Source organism: Schistocerca gregaria, chromosome 10 (genome assembly GCF_023897955.1).
Source record: "Schistocerca gregaria isolate iqSchGreg1 chromosome 10, iqSchGreg1.2, whole genome shotgun sequence".
In the NCBI taxonomy this organism is placed as follows: Eukaryota; Metazoa; Arthropoda; class Insecta; order Orthoptera; family Acrididae; genus Schistocerca; species Schistocerca gregaria.
Window position 1 is genome coordinate 208765421 of NC_064929.1, and position 19458 is coordinate 208784878.

At 44.0% G+C, this 19458-nt stretch overlaps 1 protein-coding gene and 1 pseudogene across 2 annotated transcripts in view; both read right to left on the reverse strand.

Moving 5' to 3' along the window:
• LOC126293266 (protein draper) overlaps positions 1 to 19458 on the reverse strand; it is a 356553-nt gene that overhangs the window by 283800 nt on the left and 53295 nt on the right. The gene's annotated exons all lie outside the window — the stretch shown is intronic.
• LOC126293886 (5S ribosomal RNA) lies at positions 5092 to 5209 on the reverse strand (annotated as a pseudogene).

Genomic DNA, 19458 nt, shown 5'->3' on the forward strand with positions numbered 1-19458 from the left:
GTGTGTGATGTCCTTAGGTTAGTTAGGTTTAAGTAGTTCTAAGTTCTAGGGGACTAATGACCAAAGCAGTTGAGTCCCATAGTGCTCAGAGCCATTTGAACCATTTTTAATGGACACACGTCCAGATCATCCGCGCTCAAAACTCCGCCATCTCTCTCCCCACATCCACCACTGCTGGCGGCTCACCTCCAACTGCCCAACACTACAATAGCGACTATTGCAAACAATGCCGACCAGCCTCAGACTGCACACAGCACAGTCGGTGATTTTCATACAGAACGCTACGTGGCGTTACCAACATAAAAACCTAAGCAGCCTACTTACTAATGCTTGTTCCATAGACCACGAATACAACATTTCGTAATAACGTGGAACGTGTCAGTTTAATATAAGTTTTCTATAAACAAATACTTTTTCATATCTAAAGATTCATCTGTTGAGTAGGAGCAACTGTCATTCAGAAATTATTTTAATTTGGTTTTAAATTTGTTTGTGTTTGTAGGTGGGGGTATTCAGCCGCCAAGTAATTGTTTAAATTCATTGTGAAACCTTCAACTGTCATTTGTATTGCACTATTCGCTACCAGTTTCGGTCAGCGACTGTTATCAGGCTTACCTCGAAACGAATAAATCACCATTAGAGATTACACAGTTTATAGGGAAACTGAGGCTACCTTTACTGGTGGCAGCATCGGCAGGAAAGTTGAACCATTATTTGAACAAAAGTAATTTGCAGTTTCAAGCCGACCATAGTACATAAAAAATCTCACAATAATAACTGAATAATACAATTTTCGACAAGATGCAAGTCCACATCGACAGCGAGTACCACACAGCTAGTAACACATCTATGTGTGTTACTACCTGTCGATATGGACTTGCTTCATGACGAAAATTATGGTACTCAGTTATTATTACGGGAAATTTTATTATGTACTATGGTCGGCTTGAAACAGCAAATTACTTTTGTTCAAATAATGGTTAACTTTCCTGCATTTTTATGCCACCAGTAAGTGTAACCCCAATTTCCCAGTAAATTGTGTAATCTGTAACGATGATTTTATTCGTTTCAGGCTAAGCCTGACGACAGTCACTGACCGAAACCAGTAGCGAACTGTGCAAAACAAATGACAGCTGAAGGTTTCACAATGAATTTTAAATATTGTTTTTTATCTCTGCTTGGCTGTCTGCAAGGATTTTAAAGCTGTTTGGCAAATGAACAAAGGTTTTTGTGAGAGCAGAATTCAGCCGTTTATGTGCCAAAAGTCAGATTTAATCCAGAATATCGAAGATCATTCCTTCTTCTAGTGTTATAGCTACGAACTTAGCCATTATCTTTGAACTGGGATGGTTTACTAATTACAAATTTAAGTGAATATAATTATTGCGATGGTACTGTGAATATGGTTCAAATGGTTCTGAGCACTATGGGACTTAACATCTGAGGTCACCAACCCCTAGACTTAGAACTACTTTAACCTAACGAACCTAAGGACATCACACACATCCAAACCCGATGCAGGATTCGAACCTGCGACCGTAGCAGCAGCGCGGTTCCGGACTGAAGCGCCTAGAATCGCTCGGCCAGAGCGGCCGGCTACTGTGAATATCCCAAGCTCAAAAACACATGTCTGCAAGATGATCTTGGGTGAGCTCCAGCTATTATTCCGATTACACGCTTTTGTGCACTGAATACTTGTTCTCTTAATGATGAATTACCCCAAAATATGATGCCATATCAATGCAGTGAATCAAAATAGGCGAAGTAGGCTAATGTACTGATACGTTTCTCACCAAAATTTGCAATAACGCTTACAGCGTAAGTAGCTGAACCTAAGCGTTTCAGCAGATCATCAAAGTGTTTCTTCCCATTCAATTTCTCATCAGTGCACACACCTAGAAATTTTTAATATTCTGCCTTAGCAACAGACACGTTCAAAGTCAACATTTATCAAAGGTGTTATGCCATTTGCTATACAGAACTGTATATCTGTGTTTGCTCCAAATTTAGTATGAGTCCATTTGCAGAGAACCAATTAATAATTTTCTGAAAAAAATTATTTTCAATTTCCTCTACTAATTCTTGTTTGTTGGGTGGTGTTGTTATCTTTATCATCAGCAGAAAGAATTAACTTTGCATCTTCATAAATACAGAGTGGCAAGTCATTAATATATATTAATGAACAACAAGGGACCCAGGCCTGAACCGTGTGGGACACTTCTTGATATCTCCCCAGTTAGAGGAATCTGCTAATTTTTGCAGATTATCTGTACTATTAATTTCAACCTTTTGCATCCTGCCAGTGAAATGTGAAATAAACCATTTGTGCACTGTTTCATTCACAACACACTACTTAAGCGTACGTCCAAGAATTTCGGGATCCACATAGACAAAAGTCTTTGCGAGATCAGAAAAAATCCCAGTGGGGGATGTTCGGTTATTCAGAGCATTTAATATTTGATGAGTGAAAGCATATATAGCATTTTATGTTGAAAAGTCATTCTAAAAATCAAAGTGACATTTCGTTAGTACTTCATTTTTAGAAATATGTGAAGCTACTCTTGGGTACATCACTTTTTCAAGAATTTTGGATGAAGCGATCATATGGTTCAAATGGCTCTGAGCACTATGGGGCTTAACATCTGAGGTCATCAGTCCCCTAGAACTTAGAACTGCCTATACCTAACAAACCTAAGGACATTACACACAGCCATGCCCGAGGCAGGATTCGAACCTGCGACCGTAGCGGTCACGCGGTTCCAGACTGCAGCGCCTAGAACTGCACGGCCACTTAGGACGGCCACAGCCTTCCATCCTTCCATTTTCTAATGAACTGGATCGTATTTTCTCTAAGACACTTAAAAGAATGATTATTAAAAATATTTATCACTCCCGACCATTTGTTAACTAACTTTTCAATGACGTACTCCCCTGGGGGGGAGCAGGGAGGTTATCGGTCCCATCGGATTGGGGAAAGATGGGGAAGGAAGTTGGCCATCACGGCATTTTCCTGGAGCTATTTCGGGAATCCTAACATGTAAGATTCCACGGCCGGCGGCTTCATTAATTAAAACTTCTGGGCTGAATTGCCATGGTCCATATATAAAACTACAACTCCTTCCTGACGTTTCGTTTCCTACTGCGGACATATCTTCTGAGTTGAGTCGGTGACTGGCTGCTAGGCGCTGGAGGTCCCGCTTATACAAAGCGCTTAGATGGCGCCACCACTCGCCACGTACTTTCGACTTTAAAACTCTCTCTGGCTAGTGCCATCTCTCTCGATTACAAGTAATCGATTGTCACTTCTTTGGTACAAAGTCGACCGTCATATCTTGTATAGTTTTAATCCATCTTTTTTATTAAAATTATTTTCGTGCTTTTAGATCTCTATAGCTTCTCTATACATTCGGGTAAATAATAGTGTGAGGTCCTATCTATCACGTTTGTCTCACTAACTTTTATTTAGTCATCACCGTCTTTGAAAACGTCTTCCGCTACTGCTGATTTGTCAATTTGTCCCAATCTACAGTTCCTTTTGTGTTCCGGTACTCGGGTATTAACACTCCTTTTAGTTGTTCCAATATAAACTATGCCACAGCTACGCGGAATTTTGTACAGACCTGGGGTAGCTAAGGGGTGTCGTGCGTGTTTCACCGATCTTAAACTTTCAGTAATTTTCTATTTAGGGCAATCACTGATAACCTAAATCAGGATGGGCGGTCACGGGTTTGAACCGTCGTCCTCCCGAACGGCGCGTCCAGTGTGCTAACCACTGCGCCAACTCGCCCGGTTTGTGTGGGGTGTTCAACAAGTAATGCAACTCATTTTATTCTGAAAACAGGTCGGTTTTATTCAAGAGTCCGGTGCGCTACATTATACGCAACTCTTTTGGCTACAAAACACTATTGTTTCAACGTAGTCTCTGTTCAATGCAACGGCATTACGTCAACTTACTGGTAGATGTCGGAGCCAGCGTCTTAAAATGGTTCAAATGGCTCTGAGCACTATGGGACTTAACATCTGTGGTCATCAGTCCCCTAGAACTTAGAACTACTTAAACATAACTAACCTAAGGACATCACACACATCCATGCCCGAGGCAGGATTCGAACCTGCGACCGTACGGTCGCGCGGTGCCAGACTGAAGCGTCTAGAATCGCTCGGCGACCACGGCCGGCTCCAGCGTTTTGCTGCATCAAAAACATCCGTAACATCCACGTACTGCTTCCCGCGAAGTGCATCCTTCATCGGACCAAACAGAAGTCGGAAGGTGCGAAATCTGGGCTGTAGGGTGGATCAGGAAAAACAGTCCAGCGAAGTTTTGTGTACTCCTCTCAGGTGCGCAAAAATGTATGACGCCTTGCCTTGTCACGGATAAGTTCGTTTGCCAGAAATCCAGCGGGCACATACATTTGAGTACCCTCAACAGATGGACAGGACTACCAACAGAGACGGCGAGCTGAGCAGCTAGGTGTTTTGCAGTAATCCGTCGATCACTTGCAATGAGAGTGTCCGCACGTTCCAACACTGCAGGAGTCACAGCTGCGTGCGGCCGGCTGTCACGCTGGAGATCGGACAGGTTTGCGCGACATTGTTGCGATGACGAGAAACACTTCGCTCAACGACTCATCCTGCTTTTGTTGACTGCCAACCTTATGAATATTTGCGAGCCTTTGGTTTTCCGCGAAAACAAACTCGATGACAGCTCTCTGCTTGGAATGCACTCGGTTACAGATGTCACTTTGAAGGCTACGTATAATACTGCTACCTATCGGAACTGCACGAAACTATAGGAGCGGAACTATTCCATGACCCCCAACAAATTTCGTATTTTTTCGCCCAAAATTGGCCGAAAAAAGAAAGCACTGAGTTACTTATTGACAAAAAAAAGCACTGCGTCTTCAGGCCACGAGTGGCCTACCGTAACCATCCGACTGCCGTGTCATCCTCAGTGGAGGATGCGGATAGGAGGGGCGTGGGGTCAGCACACCGCTCTCCCAGTCGTTATGGTGGTATTCTTGATCGCAGCCGCTACTATTCGGTCGAGTAGCTCCTCAATTGGCAGCACGAGGCTGAGTGCACCCCGAAAAATGGCAACAGCACATGGCGACCTGGCTGGTCACCCATCCAAGTGCCGACCACGCCCGACAGCGCTTAACTTCGGTGATCTCACGGGAACAGGTGTATCCACTGCGGCAAGGCCGTTGCCCTACTTATTGACAGCAGCTAGTAATAATACGATCGGTACATGCGCGATCCGAGGTGTCAGCCAACAAAGTCGGTACTGTCTGTTGGGCAAAAAGCCTTTACAAACGACTACTTTAGACGATCGGTATAACAATTTTTTTGAAGTCGTTTGTACCTGTGTCCCTGTTTTGTGCGGGCTGCTGTTAGTGGTCCCTTGTGAGTACAGGGGAACTGGTGGACGCGCCAGACAGCGGTTCTGCAACCTGTGGCGAGTGGTGTGTGTCAGAAACGCGGGCCCGGCCAGCCGACCTCTGCACTGTTCAGGAGAGCCGGGCTGCAGGCGCCCCGCGTCGCTCGTCGCCTAATTTGCGAACAATGGGCGGCGAAGGCCGTCCGTCCCCCACAGCACGGCCAGCTGGGCCCTGTTTCACTCCACTGTGCAGGCGTCACTGGCTGTCCCGTGATGGGCCCCCGCGGCTGCAGGAGACACGAGCTGCACTCACACATAGCAGCTCTCCACACTACTCTATCCTGTACGAGACTCTTCATTTCCGAGTGACTACTGCAACCAACATGCTTCTGAACTACTTATTGTACTCGTCTCTTGGCCTACTCTATGGTTTTTACCCTCCACACTTCCCTCCAGTACTAAATTGGTGAATTGGTGATCCCTTGATGCCTCAGAACGTGTCCTACTAGGGGTTGGGTCGGTTGTGAGGGGGGGGGGGGGGCGACAGTTGTCGGGGGGGGTGGGGGGACAGTTATGAGGACACACAGTCGAACAGGTAGCGGGCGGTCTACAGGGACACCAAACAGGTAGCGCATTGCAGTTCACTACTGCTCTGGTGACCAACCACCAGTAACAACTTAGTTCAATTTCTTCTGTTTACACCAAAGAAGTAGAGCCGATGTCAAGGATATGACATCGTCACATCACTGCCGTAGCACAGGAGCTCAAAACGATCGCTGCAACGCATCAGGCAAAAAAGCACGGGATCTACGTGAGACCCGACCGATTCTGTAGCATTTTCGTGTAGAGAATTTTAGAAACAATGTCTGTCTGAGTGGATGATGAACACATCTTGTTTCAATACTGTTGTGTACATAGTACCGCGTTGTCAGCGCGTACACAATTTTCCCACTAGAACGCGACCTGCTAAGCACAACAGCGCAGGCGCAGCGCCCGTCCGTCTCCGCACTACAAGGTGGCGCTGCCTCAGAGACGGACCAAATTCTGCTTCTGCCGACCCGCGTATTAATATGTAACGCAGCCAATGAGATTGCTGCTAACGTAGAACCTTTTCTCCTCGCGGATCACACTCACGCAGTGATACCTGAACGTTCGAGGTATTATAACGAGTGTACAGACCTCCGATTAGTCAGCCTGCGTCAGTCTGCATTTGTCGGCATCAGTCTGTACCAATCTGCAGTCAAGTTTCAGTCTGCGCCTAATAAGATTACCATACTCCTGTTCATAGCCATGAAGAGAAATGTATAGACACTTTGTCAAGTATCAGAGATATGTGAGAATAAGATTAACGTACCAAGACCAAAGAAACTTGAGATTGTCAATTGTAAATAGCATCCAGAACCAAGTTAAGTAATTTTTATGCTTGCTACTTTTTTAATAAATGTGTTTGAAAATTAATCAAGTTCTGTTTAAAGTTGGTCACCGTCAATCTGCTACTCTAAGCGTGCAAATGGCATTTCTATCGTCTGACCTAACGGCACACGATAAACACGCCACGATAAGGCCACGAGACATATTGCTGACACTCGCCTACTTCGTTAGAGCGACAAGTCAAATAATCTGATGGTGTGTGTACCGAAGGTGTTTCAGTACGCACACCACAAATATATAAATTGCATTCCTTAACGCTAATTCTGTTTTGTCTAAAACTGACATGGTGGGACCATTGCTGTGTACAATTAATGTACGTTGATTTTTACAAAGAAGAAGACACCAACCAGCCGCTATTAATACTGCTATGTATTTAAGTAAATAGCGCCGTAACCGGTTTCGAACTGACTAGTTCATCGTCAGACGGCTGTTCTCGAGATTTGCAAGATACGCTTTACATAATCGTCAGTGAACAGCCGTCTGATGATGAACTTTTAAGTTCGAAACCGATTACGGCGCAATTTACTTAAATAAATAGCAGTATTAATAGTGGCTGTTTGGTATCTTCTTCCTTGTAAGAATAAACCTACATTAACACTAATTGCTAGCAGGACTCATATTAGACCTCAGTACACTTCGCTGCGTGGTACGGGAAAATTGAGGTTTATTTGGAAATAATTAAAGAAAAAAGTTTCTATCGAGAACCAAATTCTTTAGTTGGTTCCTCTTAATATATGGTAAATGGTAGCCACTCCTATAATGTAAAATTTTGGTTGAAGGGTTGAAAGATGGAAAACATTTTTGATTTCTCTAGTTTCTGTAAAATACATCGTTATCTATGAGGTTGAGCGAAAATTATGCCCCATGTAAGATTAATCAGAACAAAATTTCCAATGAAAAAGGTCTAACGCGTAACAGTGCTGCAACTAATGGTTGACATGATATCGTGGGGGAAAAATCAGCTCCGATTTCTAATTTGACTGAGGCCACTCTTCCTCGCCCAAAAAAATTCTGAAATAATGTAACCTGGCTGCACTTGAGGAGTGTGAATGTAGCTCGGCAGCTGCCCGGTCCGGCACAAGGCCAGCGCTCATTCACACCAAGCGGCAGCAGGTAGTGGCGCAGTATTTGCGACGCACCCTGTGCCGGTCCCGCAGCATGGCGGATTTCTCGCCACATTCCAGTTTCTCACAAGTGTCTACAACACGTCCTACAAATCGATCCCTTCTTCTAGCCTGGTTGTGCCACAAATTTCTCTTCTCCCCAATTCTGTTCAGTACCTCCTCATTCTGTAAGGTGGCTACAGTTTCGCACCTTACAAGCACTCATCTACATACTTTGCCATGATCCACAATTAGGTATTAATTGATAGGCTTTAAATCGTATATATGAATATTTAAGGAGACTGGCATTGTCGCCTGTGCCTCTTAAGTAATTGTTAACGCTCTTGCGTGAAAGGTGATGGGGTGTCTTTATTATCATAACGGCATAATGAATGACTGCCTGTACTAGTAGAGGTTGGAATGGCAGTGGAGATGAAACGGTAGGCGGAACTCAAGCCCTGGGTGGAACGCCCGCACAGGTGTGTTGGCCCTGTTTAAACACACGAAGTAGCAAGACCGACGTTGGGGCACCTGAACGCTGCAGCACAACAGAGTCACGGTTGGCCGATATTGTAGCGGGACCGGAGGAATAACCGGGAACTCTGCAAATCTTGGACGCAGTAGAGAGGAACGAGGAAGCGACACCTTGGAAATCAAGCAGGAAACTTTCCGCGCTGGACGACAAAAGACTAAAATATGGTTGGTCGGCGTTCGGAAGAATCTGTAGAGAGGGAGAATATTCCGGGGTTACGAGAATATGATTCGCCTTCTGCACTTACGAGGGAGGGGAGCCGAGTCTTGCCGGGAAGCCAGTGGTGGAGAGGAATGGTCTTCCGTTTTTGAGCGCCCGTATGTGACGGTCGCTCAGTATCAGCCTTTGCTCTCAGGAGAGTTTACAGTTAGAACGGTTAGGCACTGTACTGCTGCGAAGTTGTACGATTCTGGACTTCGCCTCCGGGTTGGAAGTCGTCGTTGAGTACACAGCGTTCAGTGAGTGAGAGCACTACTTCTGCCTATACTTACTTTGAGATGTTGTTTGAACTCCGTCCTTGTGGCTGAGAGTTTGCGTTTCTCGTCTATAGAACACAGAGAGGAGAAGACAGTATTAGAGTATATTAGTCAGAGGACCACTTTCTGCCGTCCTAGTGTTTGAAAGAGTTTTATTTTGTGGCAAGAGTTCTTCCACCATCGCAGACGTGTACGAGAACCGTCACTCCAACGAACTGGACGCAGTACATATGGTGATATTGCTAACTGCTTCGGCTTATTGGGGCTATAAAGCTAAACAGCTGTGATGACGCTAGTTTATTTTCACTGAGGTTCCACACAACCGTAGATCATCTTTGAAAGTAGTGTCCTCTAGTGTTTGGTACGTAGATGATGTCAGTCATTTCAGTAATATAGACAATTGTTATATAAAGAGTTGTTTTTTAATCTACAAGAAATAAATAATCAGAAACAACGTTTATCATTTAGTATTGTTAGTTGCCTTAATCATTCATTTATGTTGAGGTTGTAATTTATATGCTAAATAGCATTAAGAGATCCTAAGATCTGCTTCAGGGGATAGTCAGACAGGGCCAAATCATCATTTTAGTGTTCAATATTTTCCGTCGCTCACATGGATTTTACACCTGCCTGTAGTAGCATCTTGGAAGGTTCTGTTGTCTTCTTGTCTAAACTGTTGATCGTCCATGTTCTCCTTCCATACATGGCTATACTCCACATAAATACTCAGAAAGGACTTCCTGACACTTAAATCTATACTCGATGTTACAAATTTCTTCAGAAACGCTTTCCTTCCTACCACCAGTCTACATTTATATATCCTCTCTACTTCGACTATCACCAACTATTTTGCTTCCCAAACAACAAAACTCATCTACTACTTTGAGTGTCTCATTTCCTAATCTAATTCCCTCAGCATCGCCTAGATTTAAGTCGATTAAATTCTATTATCCTCGACTTGCTTTTATTGATGTTCATTCATATCCTCTTTCCAAGACACTGTCTATTTCGTTCAACAGCTCTTCCAAGTTCTTTGCTTCCTCAGAGAGAATTACAGCGTCATAAGTAAACTTTAAAGTTTTCATTTATTGTTCCTGGACTAATTCCCAATCAATATTTTTCTTTTGCTTCCCTTACTGCTTGCTCAATATACAGATTGAATAACATTGAGGATAGGCTACAACTCTATATGACTCCCTTCTCAAGCGCTGCTTCCGCTTCACACCCCTCAACTCGTGCAACTGCCGTCTGGTTTCTGTACAAGTTGTAAATAGCCTTTCGCTCCCTGTATTTTACCCCTGCCACCTTCAGAATTTGAAAGAGTATTCGAGTCAACATTGTCAAAAACTTTCTCTAACTCTACAAATGCTATAACGTCGGTTTGGTTTTTTTAACCTCTCTTCTATGAGAAGTCTTAGTGTCAGTATTGCCTCGCGCATTCCTACATTTCTCCTGAATCCAAACCAACCTTCCCCGAGGTCGGCTTCAACCAGTTTTTCCATTCTTCTGTACAGGATTCGTGTTAGTATTTTTGAACCGTGGCTTATTAAACTGATAGTTCGGTAATTTTCTGTCAGCACCTGCTTTCTTTTGAATTAGAATTATTATATTCTTGTTGATGTCTGAGGGTGTTTCAACCTATCTCATACATCTTGCACACCAGATGGAAGAGTTTTGTCATGACCGGCTCTCCCAAGTCTATCAGTAGCTCTAACGGAATGCTATCTACTACTGGGGGCCTTGTTTCGACTGAAGTGTTTCAGTGCATGGCCATATACCGGGTGATCAAAAAGTCAGTATAAATTTGAAAACTTAATTAACCACGGAATAATGTAGATAGAGAGGTGAAAATTGACACACATGTCTGGAATCACATGGGGTTTCATTAGAACCAAAATGCAGGATGGCGCTCCACCCCATATTGCTAGACGCGTTAAAGATCTCTTGCGCGCGTCGTTTGGTGGTGATCGTATGCTCAGCCGCCACTTCCGTCATGCTTGGCCTCCCAGGTCCCCAGACCTCAGTCCGTGCGATTATTGGCTTTGCGGTTACCTGAAGTCTCAAGTGTATCGTGATCGACCGACATCTCTACGGATGCTGAAAGACAACATCCGACGCCATAACTCCGGACATGCTTTACAGTCCTGTTCACAACTTATTCCTCTACTGCAGCTATTGTTGATGAATGATGGTGGACATATTGAGCATTTCCTGTAAAGATCATCATCTTTGCTTTGTCTAACTTTGTTATGCTAATTAATGCTATTCTGATCAAATGAAGCGCCATATGTCGGACATTTTTTGAACTTTTGTATTTTTATTTTTTTTGGTTCTATAAACACCATGTCATTTCAAACATGTGTGTCAATTTGTACCTCTTTATCTATATTATTCCGTGATTTATTTAGTTTTCAAATTTATACTGACTTTTGATCACCCGGTATTCATCTAGAATGGATACGCGTAATCAGAAACAACTTGCAATACGCGAAAATTTAGTTTGTGAAGAACAAAGGATCTTCTTTCTGAAGCAATCGGCTATTAAGAGATCGAGCGGTCTCATACCATTTTCGGAAAGAACGGAGAATTCAGTAGAACTGTATCACACTGCCTTCAAAGCGCGCAGCTGCCTCCAGAAGTGGAGTGCCTCGCATTGGTAAACGTATACGGGTGACGTTTCCACGCGGCGTTATTTGATTTGAGCGCCATCAGAGAGGGAGGGTGTTGCCTGCTCGGCAGTTGTGCTGCCCGCGTCGGCGGATCTGCTTGTTTACGGCGCTGCCGAGACGTGAGCAGCGGTTTTCGCGTTTTTTGCTGCGCGCGGGTCTCGGGTTACGCCGAGACGGAGTCGGCCATGCCCGGCACTTGGCCGCACGGCGCTGCACATCCTGTTTCCCTCGCCTACAGGGCTCTCCAGCTCGCCGCCTCCACATCCGCGCACCGTTACGATGCTACACCGCCCGGCTCTCCAGCTGCGGTAGGCAGCACTTCCCAGCACACACCGACCAGTCAACGTCACTGTGCCAGCGTATTGGTCCACCTTCGGGACGCAGTGTAGCTCCCCACAGACTCGCCAAGTACGTTTACGGAGGTGTGTAGTAACGGGTAGTTCACTCAGTTGGCGTGAATTATCGGGCAGCTCGTTTGTGGGTGCGGATTTGGCGTCTAGTAGCGTCCCAGATACACTCCACCGGATTCATTAAAATCGTTCAAATGCTTATGACCACTATGGGAGAAGATAGAAAATACAAAGACTATTCCACGGAAGTTCAGTGTAGTGTAGGAGGTAGAAGTGCAGAATTACGAAATAACGCGTAGTCGTTTTCTGAAAGGTTGAGCTATTTTCTTATTAAATTAATAGAAATATTTTCTGTAATATTCAATACTCTGGAAAAATAAGTGTGCCCTCTCTGATGTGTGAGTCTGTCCACTTTTGCGAAGTTTTATAAGCTTACATCCTTACTCATTGGACATGGGCAAGGGAGGAAGAGAGATGACCTAGAGTATTTTACACGAATCCACTTTCGTAAACAAATTGCGCGGTTTGCGAACGAAATACAGCAGACGACTGCCGCTGGAGAGCTCTGAAAGTGCACGATCGCGTTAGCCAGCTCGTCACAAATGACGTGGGCGCACTGTCTTGTGAGGTTGGTGTTGGTGACCTCATTCACGTCAACGTCAGCTGCCTTCTCCCGTGGGAGGACGGCACAAGGACGCCTCAATGCGAGGCCCAGTTCGCACAGAAATGGCGTGGCGTTGTTTCGCGCCACCTCCCTGTTTAAGAAATGGACCAGTTGACAAGAGATGGCGTGACAGGGACGCGTCGCTTCGTGGTCGGCCACATCCGTCCTTGTAGACTGTTTCTCAGTAAAACTTTTACTTTTCGCATAAAAAATAGAAAAACACTGTTTCGCGATTCGCGCCGCACGCTTTCTCCGTTGTGCCGTCTCTCTCATTCGATTTTGAGGAAACTACACGGCAAAAAATACATAAATAAAATAAAAAAATAAAAAATGAATAAAATTTAAAATAAAAAATAAATGAAAATTAAAAAATAAAAAATGAATAAAATTAAAATAAAAAATTAAAAAAATTAAAATTAAAATTAAATTAAAATTAAAAAATGAATAAAAATAAATTGACAGTTATTGTGATACGTCCAAATAAGCCAACTACCGGGCATATTTTGAAAAGTTGGCAGTGGAGAATGTACTCGCTGGCCAGTTTAAGTGTAATTGGTTTTCGGGCTTAGGTTGCTGTGTACGAAATATAGCTAAGATATCGATGTTGTGTTCAACGGCGCAAGGAGAGCGATACTTCTTTCCAGTCTCGAGGAAGTAAGTGATACTTTTTGATGTTTTGGTTGACGTTGACCATCGTACAACATGCGTTAGATGAGTATGTGCCAAGCAAGATCATAAGAGATGGAAAAGAGCCACCGTGGTACAACAACCTAGAAAACTGCTGCGGAAGCAAAGGGAACTTCACAGCAAACATAAACATAGCCAACGCCTTGCAGACAAACAAAAATTACGCGAAGCGAAATGTAATGTGAAAAGGGCCATGCGAGCGGCCTTCAATGAATTCGAAAGTAAAGTTCTATGTACTGACTTGGCAGAAAATCCTAAGAAATTTTGGTCTTATGTCAAAGCGGTAAGTGGATCAAAACAAAATGTCCAGACACTCTGTGACCAAAATGGTACTGAAACAGTGGATGACAGACTAAAGGCCGAAATACTGAATGTCTTTTTCCAAAACCGTTTCACAGAGAAAGACTGCGCTGTAGTTCCTTCTCTAGATTGTCGCACAGATGACAAAATGGTAGATATCGAAAAAGACGACAGAGGGATAGAGAAACAATTAGAATCGCTCAAAAGAGGAAAGGTCGCTGGATCTTATCGGATACCAGTTCGATTTTGCACAGAGTACGCGAAGGAACTTGCCCCCCTTATTGCAGCGGTGTACCGTAGAAGAGCGTAGCGTACCAAAGGATTGGAAAAATGCACAGGTCACCCCCGTTTTCAAGAAGGGACGACGAACAGATGTACAGAACTATCGACCTATATCTCTAACGTCGATCAGTCGTAGAATTTTGGAACACGTATTATGTTCGAGTACAATGACTTTTCTGGAAACTAGAAATCTACTATGTAAGAATCAGCATGGGTTTCGGAAAAGACGATCGTATGAAACCCAGCTGGCGCTATTCGTCCACGAGAGTCAAAGGGCCATAGACACGGGTTCACAGGTGGATGCCGTGTTTCTTGACTTCCGCAAGGCGTTCGATACAGTTCTCCACAGTCGTTTAGTGAACAAAGTAAAAGCATATGGACTATCAGACCAATTGTGTGATTGGATTGAAGAGTTTCTAGATAACAGAACGCAACATATCATTCTCAATGGAGAGAAGTCTTCCGAAGTAAGAGTGATTTCAGGTGTGCCGCAGGGGAATGTCATAGGACCGTTGCTAATCACAATATACATAAATGACCTTGTGGATGACATCGGAAGTTCACTGAGGCTTCTTGCGGATGATACTGTGGTATATGGAGAGGTTGCAACAATGGAAAATTGTACTGAAATACAGGAGGATCTGCAGCGAATTGACGCATGGTGCAGGGAATGGCAATTGAATCTCATTGTACACAAGTGCAATGTGCTGCGAATACATAAAAAGAAAGATCCCTTATCATTTAGCTACAATATAGCAGGTCAGCAACTGGAAGCAGTTAATGCCATAAATTATCTGGGAGTACGCATTAGGAGTGATTTAAAATGGAATGATCATATAAAGTTGATCGTCGGTAAAGCAGATGCCAGACTCAGATTCATTGGAAGAATCCCAAGGAAAACAAAGGAAGTAGGTTACAATACGCTTGTTCGCCCACTGCTTGAATACTGCTCAGCAGTGTGGGATCCGTGCCAGACAGGGTTGATAGAATAGATAGAGAAGATCCAACGGAGAGCAGCGCGCTTCGTTACAGGATCATTTAGTAATCGCGAAAGCGTTCCGGAGATGATAGATAAACTCCAGTGGAAGACTCTGCAGGAGAGACGCTCAGTAGGTCGGTACGAGCTTTTGTTAAAGTTTCGAGAACATACCTTCACCGAGGAGTCAAGCAGTATATTGCTCCCTCCTACGTATATCTTGCGAAGAGACCATGAGGATAAAATCAGAGAGATTAGAGCCCACACAGAGGCATAGCGACAATCCTCCTTTCCACGAACAATACGAGACTGGAATAGAAGGAAGAACCGATAGAGGTACTCAAAATAACCTCCGCCACACACCTTCAGGTGGCTTACGGAGTATGGATGTAGGTGGCCGGCCGCGCTCTAAACGGAGTTGTGGCTGGTGTTTATGTGGGTTATGAAGTCAGTTACAATCACATTTTTGGTTAATATTGCATTAAGAGTTGTCTTCATTTAACAGCCTGGGGTTAGCTATACAGGGTATAAGAATTGCGTTAAATTGGGTGAAAACGCGATGACAACTTACAGTAAGCTACGGATGGCTTTTGGAGAGGAGGTTATCTCGACAGCTAAAGTTTTTCGTTGGCATAAAATGTGTAGTGAAGGCAGAACGAATGTTGACCACAGTGGACGACCATCAACCTCACGGACGGATGTCAACTTGGCCAGGGCGCTTGAACTGGTACGATCTGATCAAAGATTATCCGTGAAATAGATTGCAGAGGAACTGAACATCAATCGAGAAACGGTTCGTCTAATAATAACTGAAAATCTTGGTATGAGAAATATTTGTGCAAAAATGGTCCCCAAAAATCCCACACCACAACAGCGAGAAACACGGAAAAATATGGCAGCCAATCTGTTAGAGCAAACTGAAATCAATCCAGAACTGTTGAGCCGTGTTATCACTGGTGATAATTTTTTTCCGTACGATCCAGGTACACAACGCCAAAGTTCGCAGTGGTGCTCAAAGGGATCATCCAGACCAAAAAAAGCACTCTTGTCAAAGTCTAAAGAGAACTGCGTGCTTGTGTGCTTCTTTGATTCCAAGGGAATTGTTCGTAAAGAGTGGGTGCCTCCTAGTAAAACAGTTAACCAATATTACTACAAAGAAATTTTAGGAAGACTTTGTAAAAGAGTTCTTCGTGTCCATGCCAACATTGCCGATAGTTGGATTCTGCATCACGATAATGCGCCATGCCATACTGCTCTGCCAGTACAACAATTTTTAACCTCAAAACAAATTTCAGTACTACCACAGCCACCTTATTCACCAGATTCGCTCCGTGCGACTTTCTTCTATTTCCAAGAGTCAAAACGGCGGTCAAGGGACACCATTTTCAAGCAACACAATGTGTCCAAAAAAAAGCTGTGACGAGGGTGTTGGAGGATATTACAGAAGATGAGTTCCAGAAATGTTACCATCAATGGCAGAAGCGCTGGAAAAGTTTCTGCAATCAGAAGGGAACTGCTTTGAAGGAGACAACACTAAACTTGACTAAAGGGGTAAGCAACATTTCTTTTTCACATCAGTCTCATTACTTTATTGTCGCACCTCTTATGGCGGCTTCACGTCAGTTATTATTTCTGTGAGAGTTGGGCCTAACACATGCTGAACCTCTTCATTCATGTTGCGTCCAGCACCGTTTTGATGTTTTAACTTTTAACCTGGCGCAGCAGTGGTTCGAGGCGCTACAAGTGCGCAGTCTGTGACTCTAGTATGGGCCGTCGGCACCTGGCGCTGGTTCGCACGTAGCCCACGCCCGGGACTCGCCTACGTGAGGCGAACGCCGCAGTACGTCCAACGAACGTCGGCCGCGTGGAGGTCGTTGCAACCGCCTCTGCCAGCCACGTGTGCGTCCCTCCAGCACAGCGTCCCTACTACTAAAATCAGCCTTGCTTGGGTGGATTTAACAGCAAGTCTGTCTGACCAGTAGACCTCCTCCACTCCCCCCCCCCCCTCCATTCCTCCTATTATATCTCTTAAAAAAAAAATTGTAACTAATACATTTTTAGAGGAGGCACTCTCCTAGTAAATTTGTTTGTCCTTTGATTTACCGTGATCTGTTACTGATTTTTAGTGAAGTTAGTTTTTACGTTTAGCTTTCAAAAAAATACAAAAGAGATATAATAAGCACAATAATGAATTTCGTAGGTTCCCAATTACGTATTTTATCTGGTTTTCCCTACAAATTACTGTAAATGCAATTGCGTATTATTCTACCGTATCTTCCTTCGTCGTCGGCGTTGTCGTTGTTACCGTGAGGCACCGTTATACCACGAGGAAAGGCGCGTCAATCTTAGAGCATGAGATATCATGACCTTAAGCCATTGACAACACACAACGGTCATGGTAGCACCTGATTCCAGAATAGCTGCAGCAGTTAGGATCTACTAACTATCCCCTCTTGACCAGGTCCCGAAAACTCGTAACGAGATCCCTTCAAAGCAAATTGTTATAACGATCGTCTATAAAGGCTTCGTACAACGAGAAGGAATGTTACAGTTTATGGAATAACAAGATACGACCAAACTGTCTTGTCTCTTCTGTTTTATTTAACATAACTTCGTTCACAGTTTTATTTCGCATTCACCACTCATTCACCGAAACCCTTTGATGAACAGTTTTGGTTGCTTGACACCAACAGTCAATGATAATGATACAGCTTTTCTCCTTTTCATAAATTGAAACCCGCTCTCGGCGATATAATAATAATAATATAAAAAAACTGTCTCAATACCGCGTCCCTCGTGAGATGCGAATAGACTTACCTCTGAATTGACCGCCCTGTAGGTGTATTCAGTTTAATGACCACACTTCGCTATCCGCGATTTCGTGTACCTAAATGACCATTTGTTACTCTGATTGTATACTGTAGCTATTTAAAACTCGCCCCTCTATTTTTTTCACAACGCACAATTAGCTCTTCTTTACTTGTTTATTTCTCACACACAACGAAAGAAAATATGTTATGTGGACATGTGTCCGGAAACGCTTACTTTCCATGTCAGATCTCATTTTATTATTTCTCTTTAAATCACATTAATCATGGAATGGAAACACACAGCAGCAGAACGTACCAGCGTGACTTCAAACACTTTGTTACAGGAAATATTCAAAACGTCCTCCGTTAGCGAGGACACATGCATCCACCCTCCGTCGCATGGAATCGCTGATGCAGCCATGGAGAATGGCAGTATTGTATCACAGCCGTCCACAATATGAGCACGAAGAAAAAAAATGGTTCAAATGGCTCTGAGCACTATGGGACTTAACATCTATGGTCATCAATCCCCTAGAACTTAGAACTACTTAAACCTAATTAACCTAAGGACATCACACAACACCGCGAGCACGAAGAGTCTCTACATTTGGTACCGGGGTTGCGTAGACAAGAGCTTTCAAATGCACCATAAATGATAGTCAAGAAGGTTGAGGTCAGGAGAGCGTGGAGGCCATGGAATTGGTCCGCCTCTACCAATCCATCGGTGACCGAAACTGTTGTCGAGAAGCGTACGAACAATTCGACTGAAATGTACAGGAGCTCCATCCCGCATGAACCACATGTTGGGTCGTACTTGTAAAGATACACAGATAGAGTATCCCGTATGAAATCATGATAACGTGCTCCATTGAGCGTAGGTGGAAGAACATGGGGCCCAATCAAGACATCACCAACAATGCCTGCCCAAACGATCACAGAAAATCTGTGTTGTTGACGTGATTGCACAATTGCGTGCAGATTCTTGTCAGCTCACATATGTTGATTGTGGAAATTTACAATTTGAACGCGTTGGAACGAAGCCTCATCCGTAAAGAGCTCATTTGCACTGAAATGAGAATTGACATATTGTTGGATGAACCATTCGCAGAAGTGTACCCGTGGAGGCCAATCAGCTGCTGATAGTGTCTGCACACGCTGTACATGGTACGGAAACAACTGGTTCTCCCGTAGCACTCTCCATACAGTGACGTGGTCAACGTTACCTTGTACAGCAGCAACTTCTCTGACGCTGACATTAGGGTTATCGTCAACTGCAAGAAGAATTGCGTCGTCCATCGCAGGTGTCCTCGTCGTTCTAGGTCTTCCCCAGTCGCGAGTCATAGGCTGGAATGTTCCGTGCTCCCTAAGGCGCCGATCAATTACTTCGAACGTCTTCCTGTCGGGACACCTTCGTTCTGGAAATCTGTCTCGATACAAACGTACCGTGCCACGGCTATTGCCCCGTGCTGATCCATACATCAAATGGGCATCTGCCAACTCGGCGTTTGTGAACATTGCACTGACTGCAAAACCACGTTCGTTATGAACACTAACCTGTTGATGCTACGTACTGATATGCTTGACGCTAGTACTGTAGAGCAATAAGTCAACATTACCTTCCTTCAATTGGGCCAACTGGCGGTGAATCGAGGAAGTACAGTACATACTGACGAAACTAAAATGAGCTCTAACATGGACATTAAGCGTTTCCGAACACATGTCCACATAACATCTTTTCTTAATTTGTGCGTGAGCAATGTTTCCTGAAAGTTTGACCGTACCTTTTGTAGCACCCTGTATA